The sequence below is a fragment of the Lolium rigidum genome, chromosome 1 (genome assembly GCF_022539505.1).
Source record: "Lolium rigidum isolate FL_2022 chromosome 1, APGP_CSIRO_Lrig_0.1, whole genome shotgun sequence".
NCBI lineage: Eukaryota > Viridiplantae > Streptophyta > Magnoliopsida > Poales > Poaceae > Lolium > Lolium rigidum.
The window spans coordinates 333,300,723-333,313,737 of record NC_061508.1 but is presented as its reverse complement, the minus strand read 5'-3'; the positions used below and the strand labels follow the sequence as shown (position 1 = coordinate 333,313,737).

General features: G+C 42.8%; 1 long non-coding RNA gene across 2 annotated transcripts; it reads right to left on the bottom strand.

The window, feature by feature from the left end:
- Positions 1–1,903: 1,903 nt before the first annotated feature.
- Positions 1,904–5,568, bottom strand: LOC124684404. Of its 2 annotated transcripts, XR_006997009.1 has the most exons (8): positions 5,406–5,568; positions 5,234–5,337; positions 5,045–5,152; positions 4,887–4,967; positions 4,683–4,812; positions 4,335–4,387; positions 2,620–2,742; positions 1,904–1,979 (listed from the first exon to the last, which is right to left on the bottom strand). It is a non-coding gene; the product is annotated as an uncharacterized LOC124684404 (long non-coding RNA). The 2 variants fall into 2 exon arrangements; XR_006997008.1 differs by having other exon boundaries at positions 4,683–4,967.
- Between the last annotated feature and the right edge of the window lie 7,447 nt (positions 5,569–13,015).

The window sequence follows — 13,015 nt, the reverse complement described above, 5'->3', positions numbered from 1 at the left end:
ACCACAAAATTGTGGACACACCTCATAAACATTTCCCTCCTAAAGCCTTTCCATGAACAAATCAACACATTCTCGGGGAGATTTCTCCAGACATGTTGTTTCCCTAGAACAGAAAAATAAAGATCCGTCAATGAACAAGTCATGTAGCCAATTATGTGTAAAGCCTAGGCAGTAATGTGTGTTGTCCACAAATAGCAACACTTATGTAAAACATGAATAAGAAAGCATCTATTTGACACCGACAAAATAGAGGAGTTAAAGCACCATTGTTTCCATCCAATGTCTGAACCATATGTTCTTTCCCGATACAGATATATGCATCTAATAAAGCCACTATATGCGATGAAGTATGCAATGCATTGCCGCTGTACAGATACATGCGTAGTATTTTGTAAACAACCTTACTGAGTATGCAATGCATTTTGCATTCACATTCAACTTATGTGATCAATGAATTGTGTCCCTATTATACATCTCCAAAGGTCACCAGCTAGGCCATTTTCTTCTCCTTAAATAGTACATACAACCATATTAGCTAGGATTTTTATCAAGCACCTTGTAAGCGAGAGACAAAAATAGATCTGCACAAACAAAGATGAGATTGTCCCGTACGTCCGAGAGAGAGAACCTGATGGTCTTTGAAGAAACTCAGTAGTGGCAAAAAACAAATATTTTAGCTTGCATAGTTTTATTAGGAAAGTGACATACCACTTTACAGGAAGAAGGCTAATTCAAACTTTCGATTGTAAAACAGTGAAATCACGAATAAATGTATAAAAGACATGTTACCAAAATTGTAGGTCAGGCTGACAAATTCATCGCATCAACCCTTAGTTACAAAATAGAATATTCTAAAAAAGGAAGTATTAATAAGCATGCAGGTTTTAAGAGGCAAGTTGTTCAAACCATAGAAATAACATATCATACAATCCTAGCTTGGAATTATATAATCCAAACTCGTAAAATTGGGAGGGGGGGATGATAATCCAAATACTAACCTGAACAAAATCCATTTGAATTGCAGTGTAATAACCTCCTGTTCAGGTCTTGAAACAAAGCATTCACAATATTAGAAATGGACATGCTTCGAGGAGAAAGAGATGAAGCAAGGGAACCCGGAAAGGGACATGAGTACGGGCATCAGTAACCATGCATGAGGCATATGGCCAGAAACACCAAATTGAATTAGCTGTGCATGACTCACCTGCAGAGGCTATAGTTGCGTACGTGCATAGGTTTCGTGCGAGTCAAGCCACATAACCAACATTTGTACCTGCCTAACAGGCTGCAAACATCACGAGATAGGTGCACACCATGGATTTTCTGGACTTAACACTGCACAATAAACCACACCAAGTAAGCATAAGCATATATACACAATTTCTGGCCTGTTCGACATAAGACACATATCAACAAAGCAATATTCCATGATATGTAACATTTAAAAAGAAGATAAAAATAAACTCATCGGCATTGTAAGTGATATGACCTAACGACAAACATGAACCAACGGATGGGAAAGATCTATTCCAAGGACGTACAAAGCGAGTAACAACAAAAGTGGTTCACGTCGTGGGGGCTGGGCCTGTCCCGATTCACCACTGCCCATGTTAAAGAAGAGGAGAGTAGATCAGTTAAAAAACAATAAAAAGATAATGAGAAAGGAGGCATAAAATAGAAGATATGTCTATTTGGCAAATTGATTTTTCTATACATGCATCCAAATACGCGTGTCAAATGAGTTCAAATCACGGGGGTGGTACTGATTTTAAGTAAGTGAAGACCATTAATTTAACAAGGCCAGTTTCAAGGTCAAACAATAAATAGATGGGTTGTACGACAATAGTAGCAACCTCGAAAGCACAAGCGATATAGATACGAGTGTGACGCCATGGTTCCACCACAATTTCTAGTATTGGCATCTTTCCCTTGAAGTTTGGCCAATGAGCGTGAAAGCAAGCACTGTGATGTCAATGAATCTGATATATCACCGTTAATTAAAAAAACAGAAGAAAACTCTTGGAAACATATAATTATGCAATCTGACTTAAAGATGGATGTTCAGCGCGACCAATAATGTATGGAACATCTACAATGCACAAAGAGAAATGTATGCAGCACACAAGAAGAACCCAAATGTGTGAACCTAGATAGGAGAAGTATTAACTGACAGAGAGAAGCAAGATAATAGAAACATTACAACACTGTACACCGAGAATGTCTAAAACATAACTACTACATAGCAGTACAGAAGATGCACACTGAGCAATTCAGTCCAATAAAGAGCATGAGAACTGAGTTCCAGCTCAGTGGCAAGGCAAGCGAGTGCGCAGCCAGCCCACCCGGGTTCGAATCCCCATCTCGCGGTAATTTCGCAGGGAGGGGCGAATAAACCGGGTTATCATCCTAGCGTCCATCCGCGGGGAGAGTCTCATCCTACCTAACAACGTATAGCCAAGGGAGGGATCATTCCCCCGTTGGTCAACGTTTTTTTTCCAATAAAGAGCATAGACAACAATATATGGCATGCCGATAATAACAAAGTACTCCAGACAAAAAGACAACGTACAACACCATGGTTACTACAGGACTGCATACCAGGTAAAGAGTAGAGCTGACCTTTTTTGAAGTAATATATAGATTGAAAGTAGGAAAGCTGATCGTTATGTGCCATTTCAGGGATAGGTAGCCACCTTGCCCTGTAGACTCTATAGGGGCATTTGTTTCCGGTAAGACACTAATCTGCATAATAGTGGAGACCATAGAGTGTCATATATTGTCACAACGCAAAGAGAAATAATGCTTAAAGCTAGCACAAAAATAACCTACATAGAAAGAGAGCCAATAACTGCAATAAGTAATGGACGTGGATCATACCGTCTGTAAATTCCCCCAAAATTACCTTGGAGCTCACGCCCCACATGTCTTACTTTGCTCAACTCACCCTTGTCAGCAAGAATTAATGCCACAAGAAACTAAGATCCTTGTACGTATAACTATTGAATAATAAAGCCTAGTAAAATGTGGTCTATTTCACGTCATCACCATGGTAGAACCGCAATCGAGGTTGCACATAATTGAAGCTACACACCGACCAGTTTTGATATTGGGTTTGGGGTTTTAATCCTTTTATAAACCAGTGATTTAGATTGTACCTAAACATGGTAAATTATTTATTAAAATTCTACTACTTTCAAACAACGATCTTGCATTCCAGTTGTTCATTCATTTTTTGGATCATTTGAGCAAGCATAGTTGATATAAAGGATAGTAATATTAGCATGTATAATCGCATTCTAATCTCTCATGGGCATAAGTTGCCGGAGAAAACCATAAATTCAATTATAATCCGTTAGAAGCTAATGGTATGTCAAGATAGTCAAATAATGGACAACAAATCCAGGTCTTTGTATATGGGCTGCAGTAACTACGGAAGAAACAATAATTGTCTGTAATGAGTTCTATGCGAGTCATGCATCTATCTATCAAGAGAAAAAGAAGCCTAGCCAAAGAGTAAGCAAGCAAGATATAGAACGGGATTTTTAACATATAAATAGTACAGCAAAACCATTTGTGATTATTGACACAAGTGCTCCTGGTACTATCACATCTGAACTGCAGCTACAAATAATTTCATGCATAACATGGTAATAATTTGTTCGTAAAGACACATTATGCAATCAAGCAATCATGTTGTTTTTTGGCCTACATACATGAAGATAAACAGATTATGCCTCATTTTCTCATGTGAATGGAAATAAATTCATATGAGTTTAGCTTCGGAGGCACCTAGCAGCTACTAAAAATGTTGGGCAATGTTTCATATCAAGAAGAAACTTTAAATTTGATGCCTGTTCACAAGAAATCCATCGTGGTTTAGTGTAAGTTTTCTAGTGATCATTTATTCTGGTCAAGAAAGAGGGCGAGTGACTATTTGCCGACAAATTATATAATAGTATAAAAGAATTACGGGATGCGGAATTATCCTTCCTTTTGCGAGTATTCCGATGAATCGATGGGGCAAAGCAATGGAAAATCCGCTGCAAAATTGCCCTCCTATTTTTAAACACGTTACAAAGAAATAAATTACTGCTCTGCGAGCTTATAAAATTATCTTACCTATCCTAATTTAGATGCTTTATTTTAACTAATCCATACCATTGCCATTTTCTGCATACTATGATCATCAACACCGAATGGCACATAAGGCAGACACACTACTAAAGTATAACTCTATGGGAATATAGAAAAAAATGCAAACACAAAACTTGCATTGCTACTGGATGGGGACCATATAAAAGTATATGTTCAGATCTCTAGGTCAAATACCTCACCTCTATGAAGCCTTCTTGGCAAGCTTGGGTAACAGCAGATCAGACCCAGCCTCCTTGGACACATGAAAGTACCAGAGACTATTTTTTCAGGAAAACTTGGAAGAATATAAGAGAATGAACATGACAAAAAGATTCTGAATTTATAAATCTGCAAGCGCTGGCTCATATATATAACATATATTTATGTAGGAAAAATTAAACAGAAAACTGATTACTATGGTAATGAAATACGATGATGCACGATTGCAACTAAGAAATATATAGAACACAGATGCTTTAAATGTCCACATATATATTTAGAAAAGCATAAAAGCTACTCTGAAAGGGTTGATGAAAAAGTAACTTTACCTTGTATCACCAGAACAAGTACTGGTCCACAAATATATTAGGTGTTCTCTGAATACCCTGGTTTCAGCTAATACCTCCACAGATGGTATTCAAAAAGGGATTAATTCTTTTCGGAAATTTGGTAGCAAACCTCCAATGCATTAAAAAAATCAACATTAGTAAGAAACCTGGGATGCACCAAGACGACCAGAATTAGTAGCAAACCTGCTATTCTTCATGAAGCAAGTTTAGTAGGCATGAACTTTCTGCTTTCCCTTCAACCGTTGACAAAGTTTTATAGCAAACCTGGAATGCACCCAAATAATGATTAAAGTTGCAGCAGACCAGCAATGTACCAATGATGAGAAAAATTAACAGCAAACCTGTTATTCTTCCTGAAGCAACTTCCAACATGGAGATAATTGTGTTTATACGATAACATCAAACTTCTTATTCTGGTGCGCATGGGAAGGTTGATGACACATAATAGCCTGCAACAGGTATTATTTCAGGTCATGCATAAACATCTGCAAAGTACTCACATAGAAAGGAATTATTTCGTAAGCAAATACATTTAGAGTTCGCTTCATGCAGTGCTGCAACCTCCACCCTTGCTCCACCTTCTCCGATAGTGGCCGAACGCTGGCCACGACACCTCACCCTCATCCTCGTGCCACTGCCATCTCCGGCCAAATCAGCAACGCTAGTGAACCATTTGATGCTACTGGCAGCAGAACAACTCACCTGCTGCTACTGGCAGGAGAACCGACGCCTTTACTGCTTCAACCGTCACCAAGAAGAACGATGCAGGAGAGAATGTGTAGAGCCTTCTCGACACCAGGTTGGGCGACCACCCCACCAGCCAAATCTTCTGCCAACGAGCCCTCTCCATCAGGTTCGGTGTGCCTGTTGCTGCTGTCGTTCTCTGGGTTGAACCCCTGGAGCAATTGGACACGACCAATCACATGCCAAAGCCAAATATGTGCAAAAGCACCTTCACACACATCTCTTTTCCTGACCAATGATACAACCATCTGCACCAAGTTGGTTCATCGGGAAGAAGGGGATCCGAGAGAGAGAGAGAAACCTGCAGGTCTTGGATGAAGAAGAAGCCATCTTTGCATCCTCCCCATCTTCATCATCGCCGAGGACGCGGGGCTTCTTGCCCCTCCCGTCCTGTCCCTCTCCCCCTTGTCGGTTACCATAGATCTACGCAGAGGGTGCCGAGGAGCAAGCAAATGAACACTGAAACCAGTTCAAGAAATCCACACATAGATCTACCCGAGGCCAACCACCATAGTATTTCTTTCCAATTTGCTGTAGGGTAAACCAGATCCCATGAGAGAGAGAGAGAGAGAAGACGAACCTGCTGCTAATGGTGTGAACATGTCGTTGCCTGCGGAGATCCACCTCTCCATCGCCGGCAGCGGCTCGCGCCACTGTGAGGTCGCCATGAATCCGCAGCCTCCGCAACTCGCCATGAATCCGTCCGCCGTGGCACCACCGAATCAGGGGAGGGGATGAATGCGGGAGACCCAGGCGGCGGCTGCAGGTTGGGGGAATGGTAGTCTAGCACTTCCTCCTGGCGACGGCGGCGCGACGGACTGGTGCAGGCGGCGCAAGGGGATTGGAGGAGGATGGGAGTGGAGGAGGCGTGCATTGGGGGAGCTGCGGGACACGGGGATTGGGGAGATCGACGAAAAACCCAAACTACCCCGTCGTGAGAAGCTATTTTCCACGGGCCGGAGTGATGCACGACTAATCCAAAATCGACCCGCAGCTACCGACGAGCGGACCCGGCTGGACGTGGGGCCCGCGCACAGCCGCAGGTGGGTACACCAGCGCGGTTCCATGGCTTTCTCTAGTGAGGGGAACCAATGGTAAAACGCTCATACGCCCACACAGCCAACCAGGGGGTGCGTTGCTACTAGAACGAACGGACGAGATTCACTGGCTGATAGCTGCTGACAAGATTCAACGGTCCAGAAGCTGATATCGCTGTGAAGCCCCCATGGGGGGGCAGCTATTATACCTTTAGATTTCAATGATGCAGTGTAAGAACGGTATCTGATAATGCAAAATGTGTTGTTCTATGTTGATGAACCCAAAATACTTTACAGAGTTCACTCGAGATTAATTTTCTCTCTTGTAGTCAATGGTTACCTTTAGTAATTTGCACAATTTTTATTGATGCCATGAATTTAATTTCTTGGTACCATCTACCTTAGTATGCAGTAGGAGGCACGTATTTTTTTCCACCTCAAGTTAGTTGATGTCACGAATTTGGCAATATCTTTAGTTGATGTCATTGCCAATATCTTGTTATTCTCTATGTATTTTTCAGCAGCGGTGGCAAGAGGCGAGCTCACGCGGCGATGGAGCGCGTGAGGACGCCGGCCCGCCCGCGAGAGGTCGCCGGCGCCATGTTCGGGAGGCCGCCCGCCGGTGCGAGGCTGCAGCATGGGAGTCCACCAGCGGCAGGCTACTAGCGCAAGCGCAGGACTCAGTCGGCGCAAGGCTAAGATCGATCGGGGATCCGATGGTGTGTTTTAGAAAGAAAGGGTAGAAATAAAAATATGTTTTCAACTACACTTCCAACACCTAAAAACGTGAGAGGGGTAGAATTGTTTAGTTGGTTGTTATGAAAGATTCTGCATAAATGCTCATGTATTCTATAATTTTGGATTTTAAATCTGTTGATGTTACCAGAAATTTGTTCAATGCAACATATAGTTAGCGTCGTTCTTTTTTGCCACTTTTATTAATGATGTACTAAGGTGAAGAAGTGCAAATTTGACTGTATACTTCCTATTATTTTGCCCCTGAACTAAACCTATGAGATTTGGTTAGTATGTCACAAAATTTGACATCACTATTTGATGTTCTAGGTTACGTGAGATGTCAGATTTTAAAGCGATGAAAATGCTAAACCTAGGGCAATGAAGATGGTGGAGATGGCAATGTTAAACCAAGGGGAAATGAAGATGGTGGAGATGGCAATGCTAAACCAAGGGTAAATAAAGGGGTGGAGTGGAACAAGAGGCAGTGAGACATGACATCTGCGAAGGAGCAAAAAACAAAACAGGAGAAGGAGAGAGTCGATATTCATCCATATATGAACGGTAACCATATTACTCACATATTTATGAACTGAAATAATTGTTTACTGGTGGGTAAATTTTTCCGTAATCCCGTGGCAACGCACGGGCATCTGTGCTAGTATTCCTATAAGCGCAAGCACGCACACTACCTATACGAGCATCTCGGATAGATTGAGTCCAAAATTGTATGGCTTGCTAGTTTTATACCTAATACTAAAGATCAAACATGAGTACATGACCGGCAAAGGATTAAATCTGAACTCGACACGTTTCCGGATGCGACCTTCTAGAACTCTCAAAGTAGAGACTTGTGAAAAGCTCTAGAACCATGCAAGTTTAAACAAACTCATGCAGAAATTTGATTTGGGTATTTGTTTTCAGTCTACATTTTTGTGAAAATTTGGGGACTTCAATTTAGTGTTTCTTTTCAACCATTTTTCATGATGCCATACTTAGATGTAAATTTGGACCTCCAAACGCCAACTTTTGTCAAAAACATCGCCATGTCATTGACAAAACCAGTTACATCACGCAAAGTGGAAGTTCTTACAAACCAAGACTTCGAACAACTTTCCCTTGAAAGCACTTTTAAACAGTTGGTTGCCACAAGTAAGACGGCCAGCCGGCATATAAACGTGGGATTACATAGAAAGAGTCTTGACTACCACAAAACCACTCAAGCTGCAGCGTTCGGAGATCCAATGAGAAACACGCCATGTCTGGCCTAGGCATCTTCGTTCTTTGCGGCGTCCCCTCAAGCAGCAGGTATCCCCCGGCCACACCGATGATACGATAGCAACAATATTGCAATGGGAGGTGGATTATAACCTGTGGCTCCCGTTGATCCCCATTCCCATTGTCGCCCTGCAAGATGTCATACCGGAGATAGTACTTATTTTCGCGCTCGCAGACCGTGACGGAGGCGACCCTCCCTTGTTCGCCCGCCGCCTCCACATAGGCCAGTGAAAACATGCCCCATGCGTAGGACGGGACGCCCATGGTGGAGAACACCGGTGTGCTGCTCCGTGCGTCTAGCACAAGCAGCTTCTTCCTTCCGGGATAGAGCGGCCAGTAGAAGCATCCATGCGCAGAGCTGCGCTCTAGGAGTGCCGGTGTATAATTGTTGTTCTCCGTGCCATTGCTTAAACCACTCCAGTCGTCGAAATTGATGCCCCGCCATTGTCTTCCTCTGACCTGGGAAGATGAAAACACGAAGAGGACCATCTTGGTTCCGGACTGTACAAGACACATCACCCTGAATGACGATGTGGTCGAGCAGCCGTCCTCCTCGGCAGGGAGAGCGAGAAAGGTCGTGGAGCCTAGGTCTCCATGTTCGACTAGCGTGGTGACTAGTTCCTTTGGGATTGCGGGTAGCACGCGGTACCGCCGGTGCAACGGGTCGCAGACGGCAAAGGGCGTGCTCAAGTAGTGGTGGATTCCGCAACAGCCTCTCTGGTGTTTGGAAACACCAGAGCAGAGGACGCGGCCGTCGCGTGAGTCACAGACGTACCATGGGCCAGGGGATGGGAGAAAGGATTTGCACGAGAAGTCGATGGCGCCGTCGCTGACGAGCTTGTGGGCGGTGGAAGCGGAGGGATGTGGCTGCTCGGCGGGGAGGAAGACCTTGTTGATTATGCCCAGGAGGGGCGGTGGGTGGAGGGCGTGGAAGTCGCGGAGGAAGCGTGGATCGGTGATGACGCGGCGGAAGGCAGGGCTGGCCGCACAGGCGCGGCCGAGGTCAGCGGCGGAGTCCAGCTTCAGGAAGATCTGCCACAGGATGTCGTCCGATTCTACCGCCGGCGACCCTTTTGCTGGGTGCGGCGGCGAAGCCATGGATGGATCGATCATCTATCGCGGATTTATAAGTAAAACTCAGGAGATATGTCATCGATTGATCGGTAGGCGGCACAAGCACACGTCCGTATTCCTCTGTTCCTACTTTGTACCCAGTACGTAAGGTGGAACAAATCCAGGAGATATATATACCAATCAAAATCAGGTTATGTGTATGAACAAGACTCGAAGATGATCCGGAATTAATACCAAAAATAGGGTCCGGAATTAAGTACCGACAAAAGACGTGCCGGATGGGACCTTCCCAAACAATCTCATAGTACAGGAGAAGAGACGCATTCCACGAACTGTTCAGTGCCTTGTTTTAGGGTTGTACATATGTCTACCTATTTCACCACAGTCATGTAAGACGAAGAAATTTCAAACCTAAAAAAAATCTTAGTATTTTTTAATATTTTACATTGTAATTGCTACATATAGCTTTTTATTTTTACCATGTACTATTTTTTGACAGAATACGGCACTTTATTATTAATTAAATAACAATATTACAAAGAGTTTCCCGGACCGGAGCAAAGTTGGAAACAAACCTAGACTAGAAACATCAAGTTCTAGCCAAAATATCCGCTGCTTCATTTAAAGAACGCCGAACATGAACAAAGGTGACCGAGGAGAAATTTGCCAATAGAAGTTTGATATCTCTGGTCACCGAGCCCACCTAGCGATCATCAGCAAAGAAATTTGCCATTAGAAGTTTCATACATCTTGGCCACCCTCTTATTCTTCCTGGTAAGATAGAACTGCAGTCTCTCCCACCCTACAAGATTGGAACTCATCAAATCTCTTTTTTCCATCTATCCCAGTCTACTGCATGTCCAATATCCTTTTTACCAAAAAGTTTATTACTAAACCATTACTATCATTCAAAACTTCTGGTGGACTAGTATTAGAGGGAAAACAAATTCAAGAAGTATGTGCTTGAGAGATTGGAAGCACATCTGTGCACCAAAGAATGTAGGAGGGCATGACACAGATTTGGGTTGATTTGTTACCATCTAAAGTGCAATTGTGCCATATCAGAATTTGATATACCAATTATACTTGCAAAGCATTCCTGTGACACGATTGTGTCCATGAACATTTTTTTGTCCACAAGGTTTTAACCGAGTCACACCTAGCACATGGACAAAAAAAATATCTGATCATATTTTGGGTGTATGGTTGTTTCGTGTAATGAGACTCGGTTCAGCCAAAGATGCACAAGCAGTCTACCATTATGTTGATTTTTTCACCAATTAATTTACTAGTACTCCTTTTAGTAGCTACTCTAAGGCTGTAACTGAAATTAAGCATACCTATTTTGAAGAAAAAATCAAGGAGATTTCATGTAAGTTTTACATAAATCCTATTTGAATTAATGATACCGATGTTTTCCGCAATTACAAAAAATTCGGAAATTTTATTGGATGCAACAATGTATTTCTATATGGAATATTTTTCCTTGGTCCTAAAACCATACTAGCTGTGGTCCCAATTTGGTGTTGCGAGAGCACCGAACATAAGTCAATGCCCGCCATGTCGCTTACGGTGGGCCACCTATATGTCATTGGCACATAGTTGGCCAGCCTAATTTAATACCAGCCAACCGCCGGTCAGCTTTGATTAATGCGGTGGCAGGTGAGGCGTCCCATCATCGCTACGGCTTTGCCTCACGGTAGCATTAATGCTCGGAGGAGCAAAAATCAGCCCTGGCAGCGCCAAGGACAGGCAGGAGAAGAAATTCGACTACAGCTTGTTATACTACCATCGCCCCAATAGCGGGCTTTAGTTTAGTTTAGATTTCCATTTTAATTGAATTTCATTCTAATTTGTAACATGTGAATATAAATGAAATTTAAGTTTCCGTTTGAATTTTAAAATCCTATTAGGGGCGGCTTAGAAGAGGCACCCCACATATGTAGCTACTAGTGGTTGCATCCCCATACGCTCAGTAATGCGCTACCGTTAGACGGCGTGTGGAGTTACTCTATGAGATGTATAAGGATGATATAACAAGATATATGGGTGTCCAGATATATAAAAAATATCAAAGGATTTAAAAAATTTAAAATTAGAATTACAGTAACTTGACAAAAATAGGGTGGACCGAACCAAGAACCAACTTGACAGAAATAGGGTGGCTCGAACCAAGAACCATCTGGTCTGAAGTTGACGACACTTACCACTGGCATTTTTTAGATAGAAAAGCTTCTTCATTGCTACAGAGTTTTGACCTATTTTAAACTTTGGTTTGCTAACCATCAACTAATTGAGGATTTCTCACACTGTCATTGGACACCCAAACTAACCTATGCCGCACCTTGTCCCAAAGACCGAGCCGCTCCTTTCACCGAAGAATGAGAAGGGGACGTGCTCCCTCGGGGTGCCACTTTCTCCGACACTCGCGCAAGAAGAGACCGGTTGTCGCCGTCGCCGCAAAAGAGGGAGAACACGCAACGCTTCACGGAGGCACCCTCGGAAACCCGGAGGACTCGTCGGGGCTCAGCAAGGTGCTGTCAGAATCCACCAACGACGTGTCGGTAGCGTACGGAGAGTTTGCAAACTGATGGTCGGTGGAGGACAGCGTGTAGTCATCAAGGTTGATAGCGGTGATTCCAGCAGCTTCTCGTCCTCCTTCTGGAATGATGATATCAATGATGGGGGCAACCGTATGAATAGTGGCACCAGTGGCCTTGACTGGAGCCCATTCGACCACCGCGACTACTAGATCTAGGGTTTAGGTATTTTTAGTTAAATTTTGTTCAAATTTTAAAATGCTAAATATATGTATGAAATTCTCATGTTTTGTTTAAATTCCTTATTTTACTTTATTCTTTTTGTGGGTTGCCGTGGAGATGTTCCTCACCATCTAAAATAACATATCCTCTGGTCAACATATGGAAACAAGTATAGGGAATATTCTTGTATTACATGGTTCTGCTGCCAAAATATCAACAATCTAGTCTGCTATACGTGCAAGATCTTTCTTTTTCCATTTTTGCATGTATCCAGTTTGCCCGTTGCTGAAAATATACTACTACTTCAATCAACAAGTATTGATTAATCTGAACCGCCTAATTTGTTGGTTCGAACGGTTTGTATTTGTTTATCCCAACCATAAAATGCCTCATTAGAAAATTTCAGGCCTTTCTCACAAAAAAAAAACTTCAGGCCATTAACCAATCTCTTATTCTAATAGCAGCTTGGAGAATTGCTGATCAACCAAATGAGTTCCTTCATGACGTGCTAAAATCCAATTATTTCAGACTCCTCCATGTGGCACTCAAAACAGAATACTCCAAAATCAGCCTTTTGATCTTCCAGTATCAGAATCCTTCCCATTTTTAAGGCACACTCCTTCTACCAAATCATACAAGGTACGAGCATCACTAGTAGAGCCCTCAAACCCTCAAACCCTCA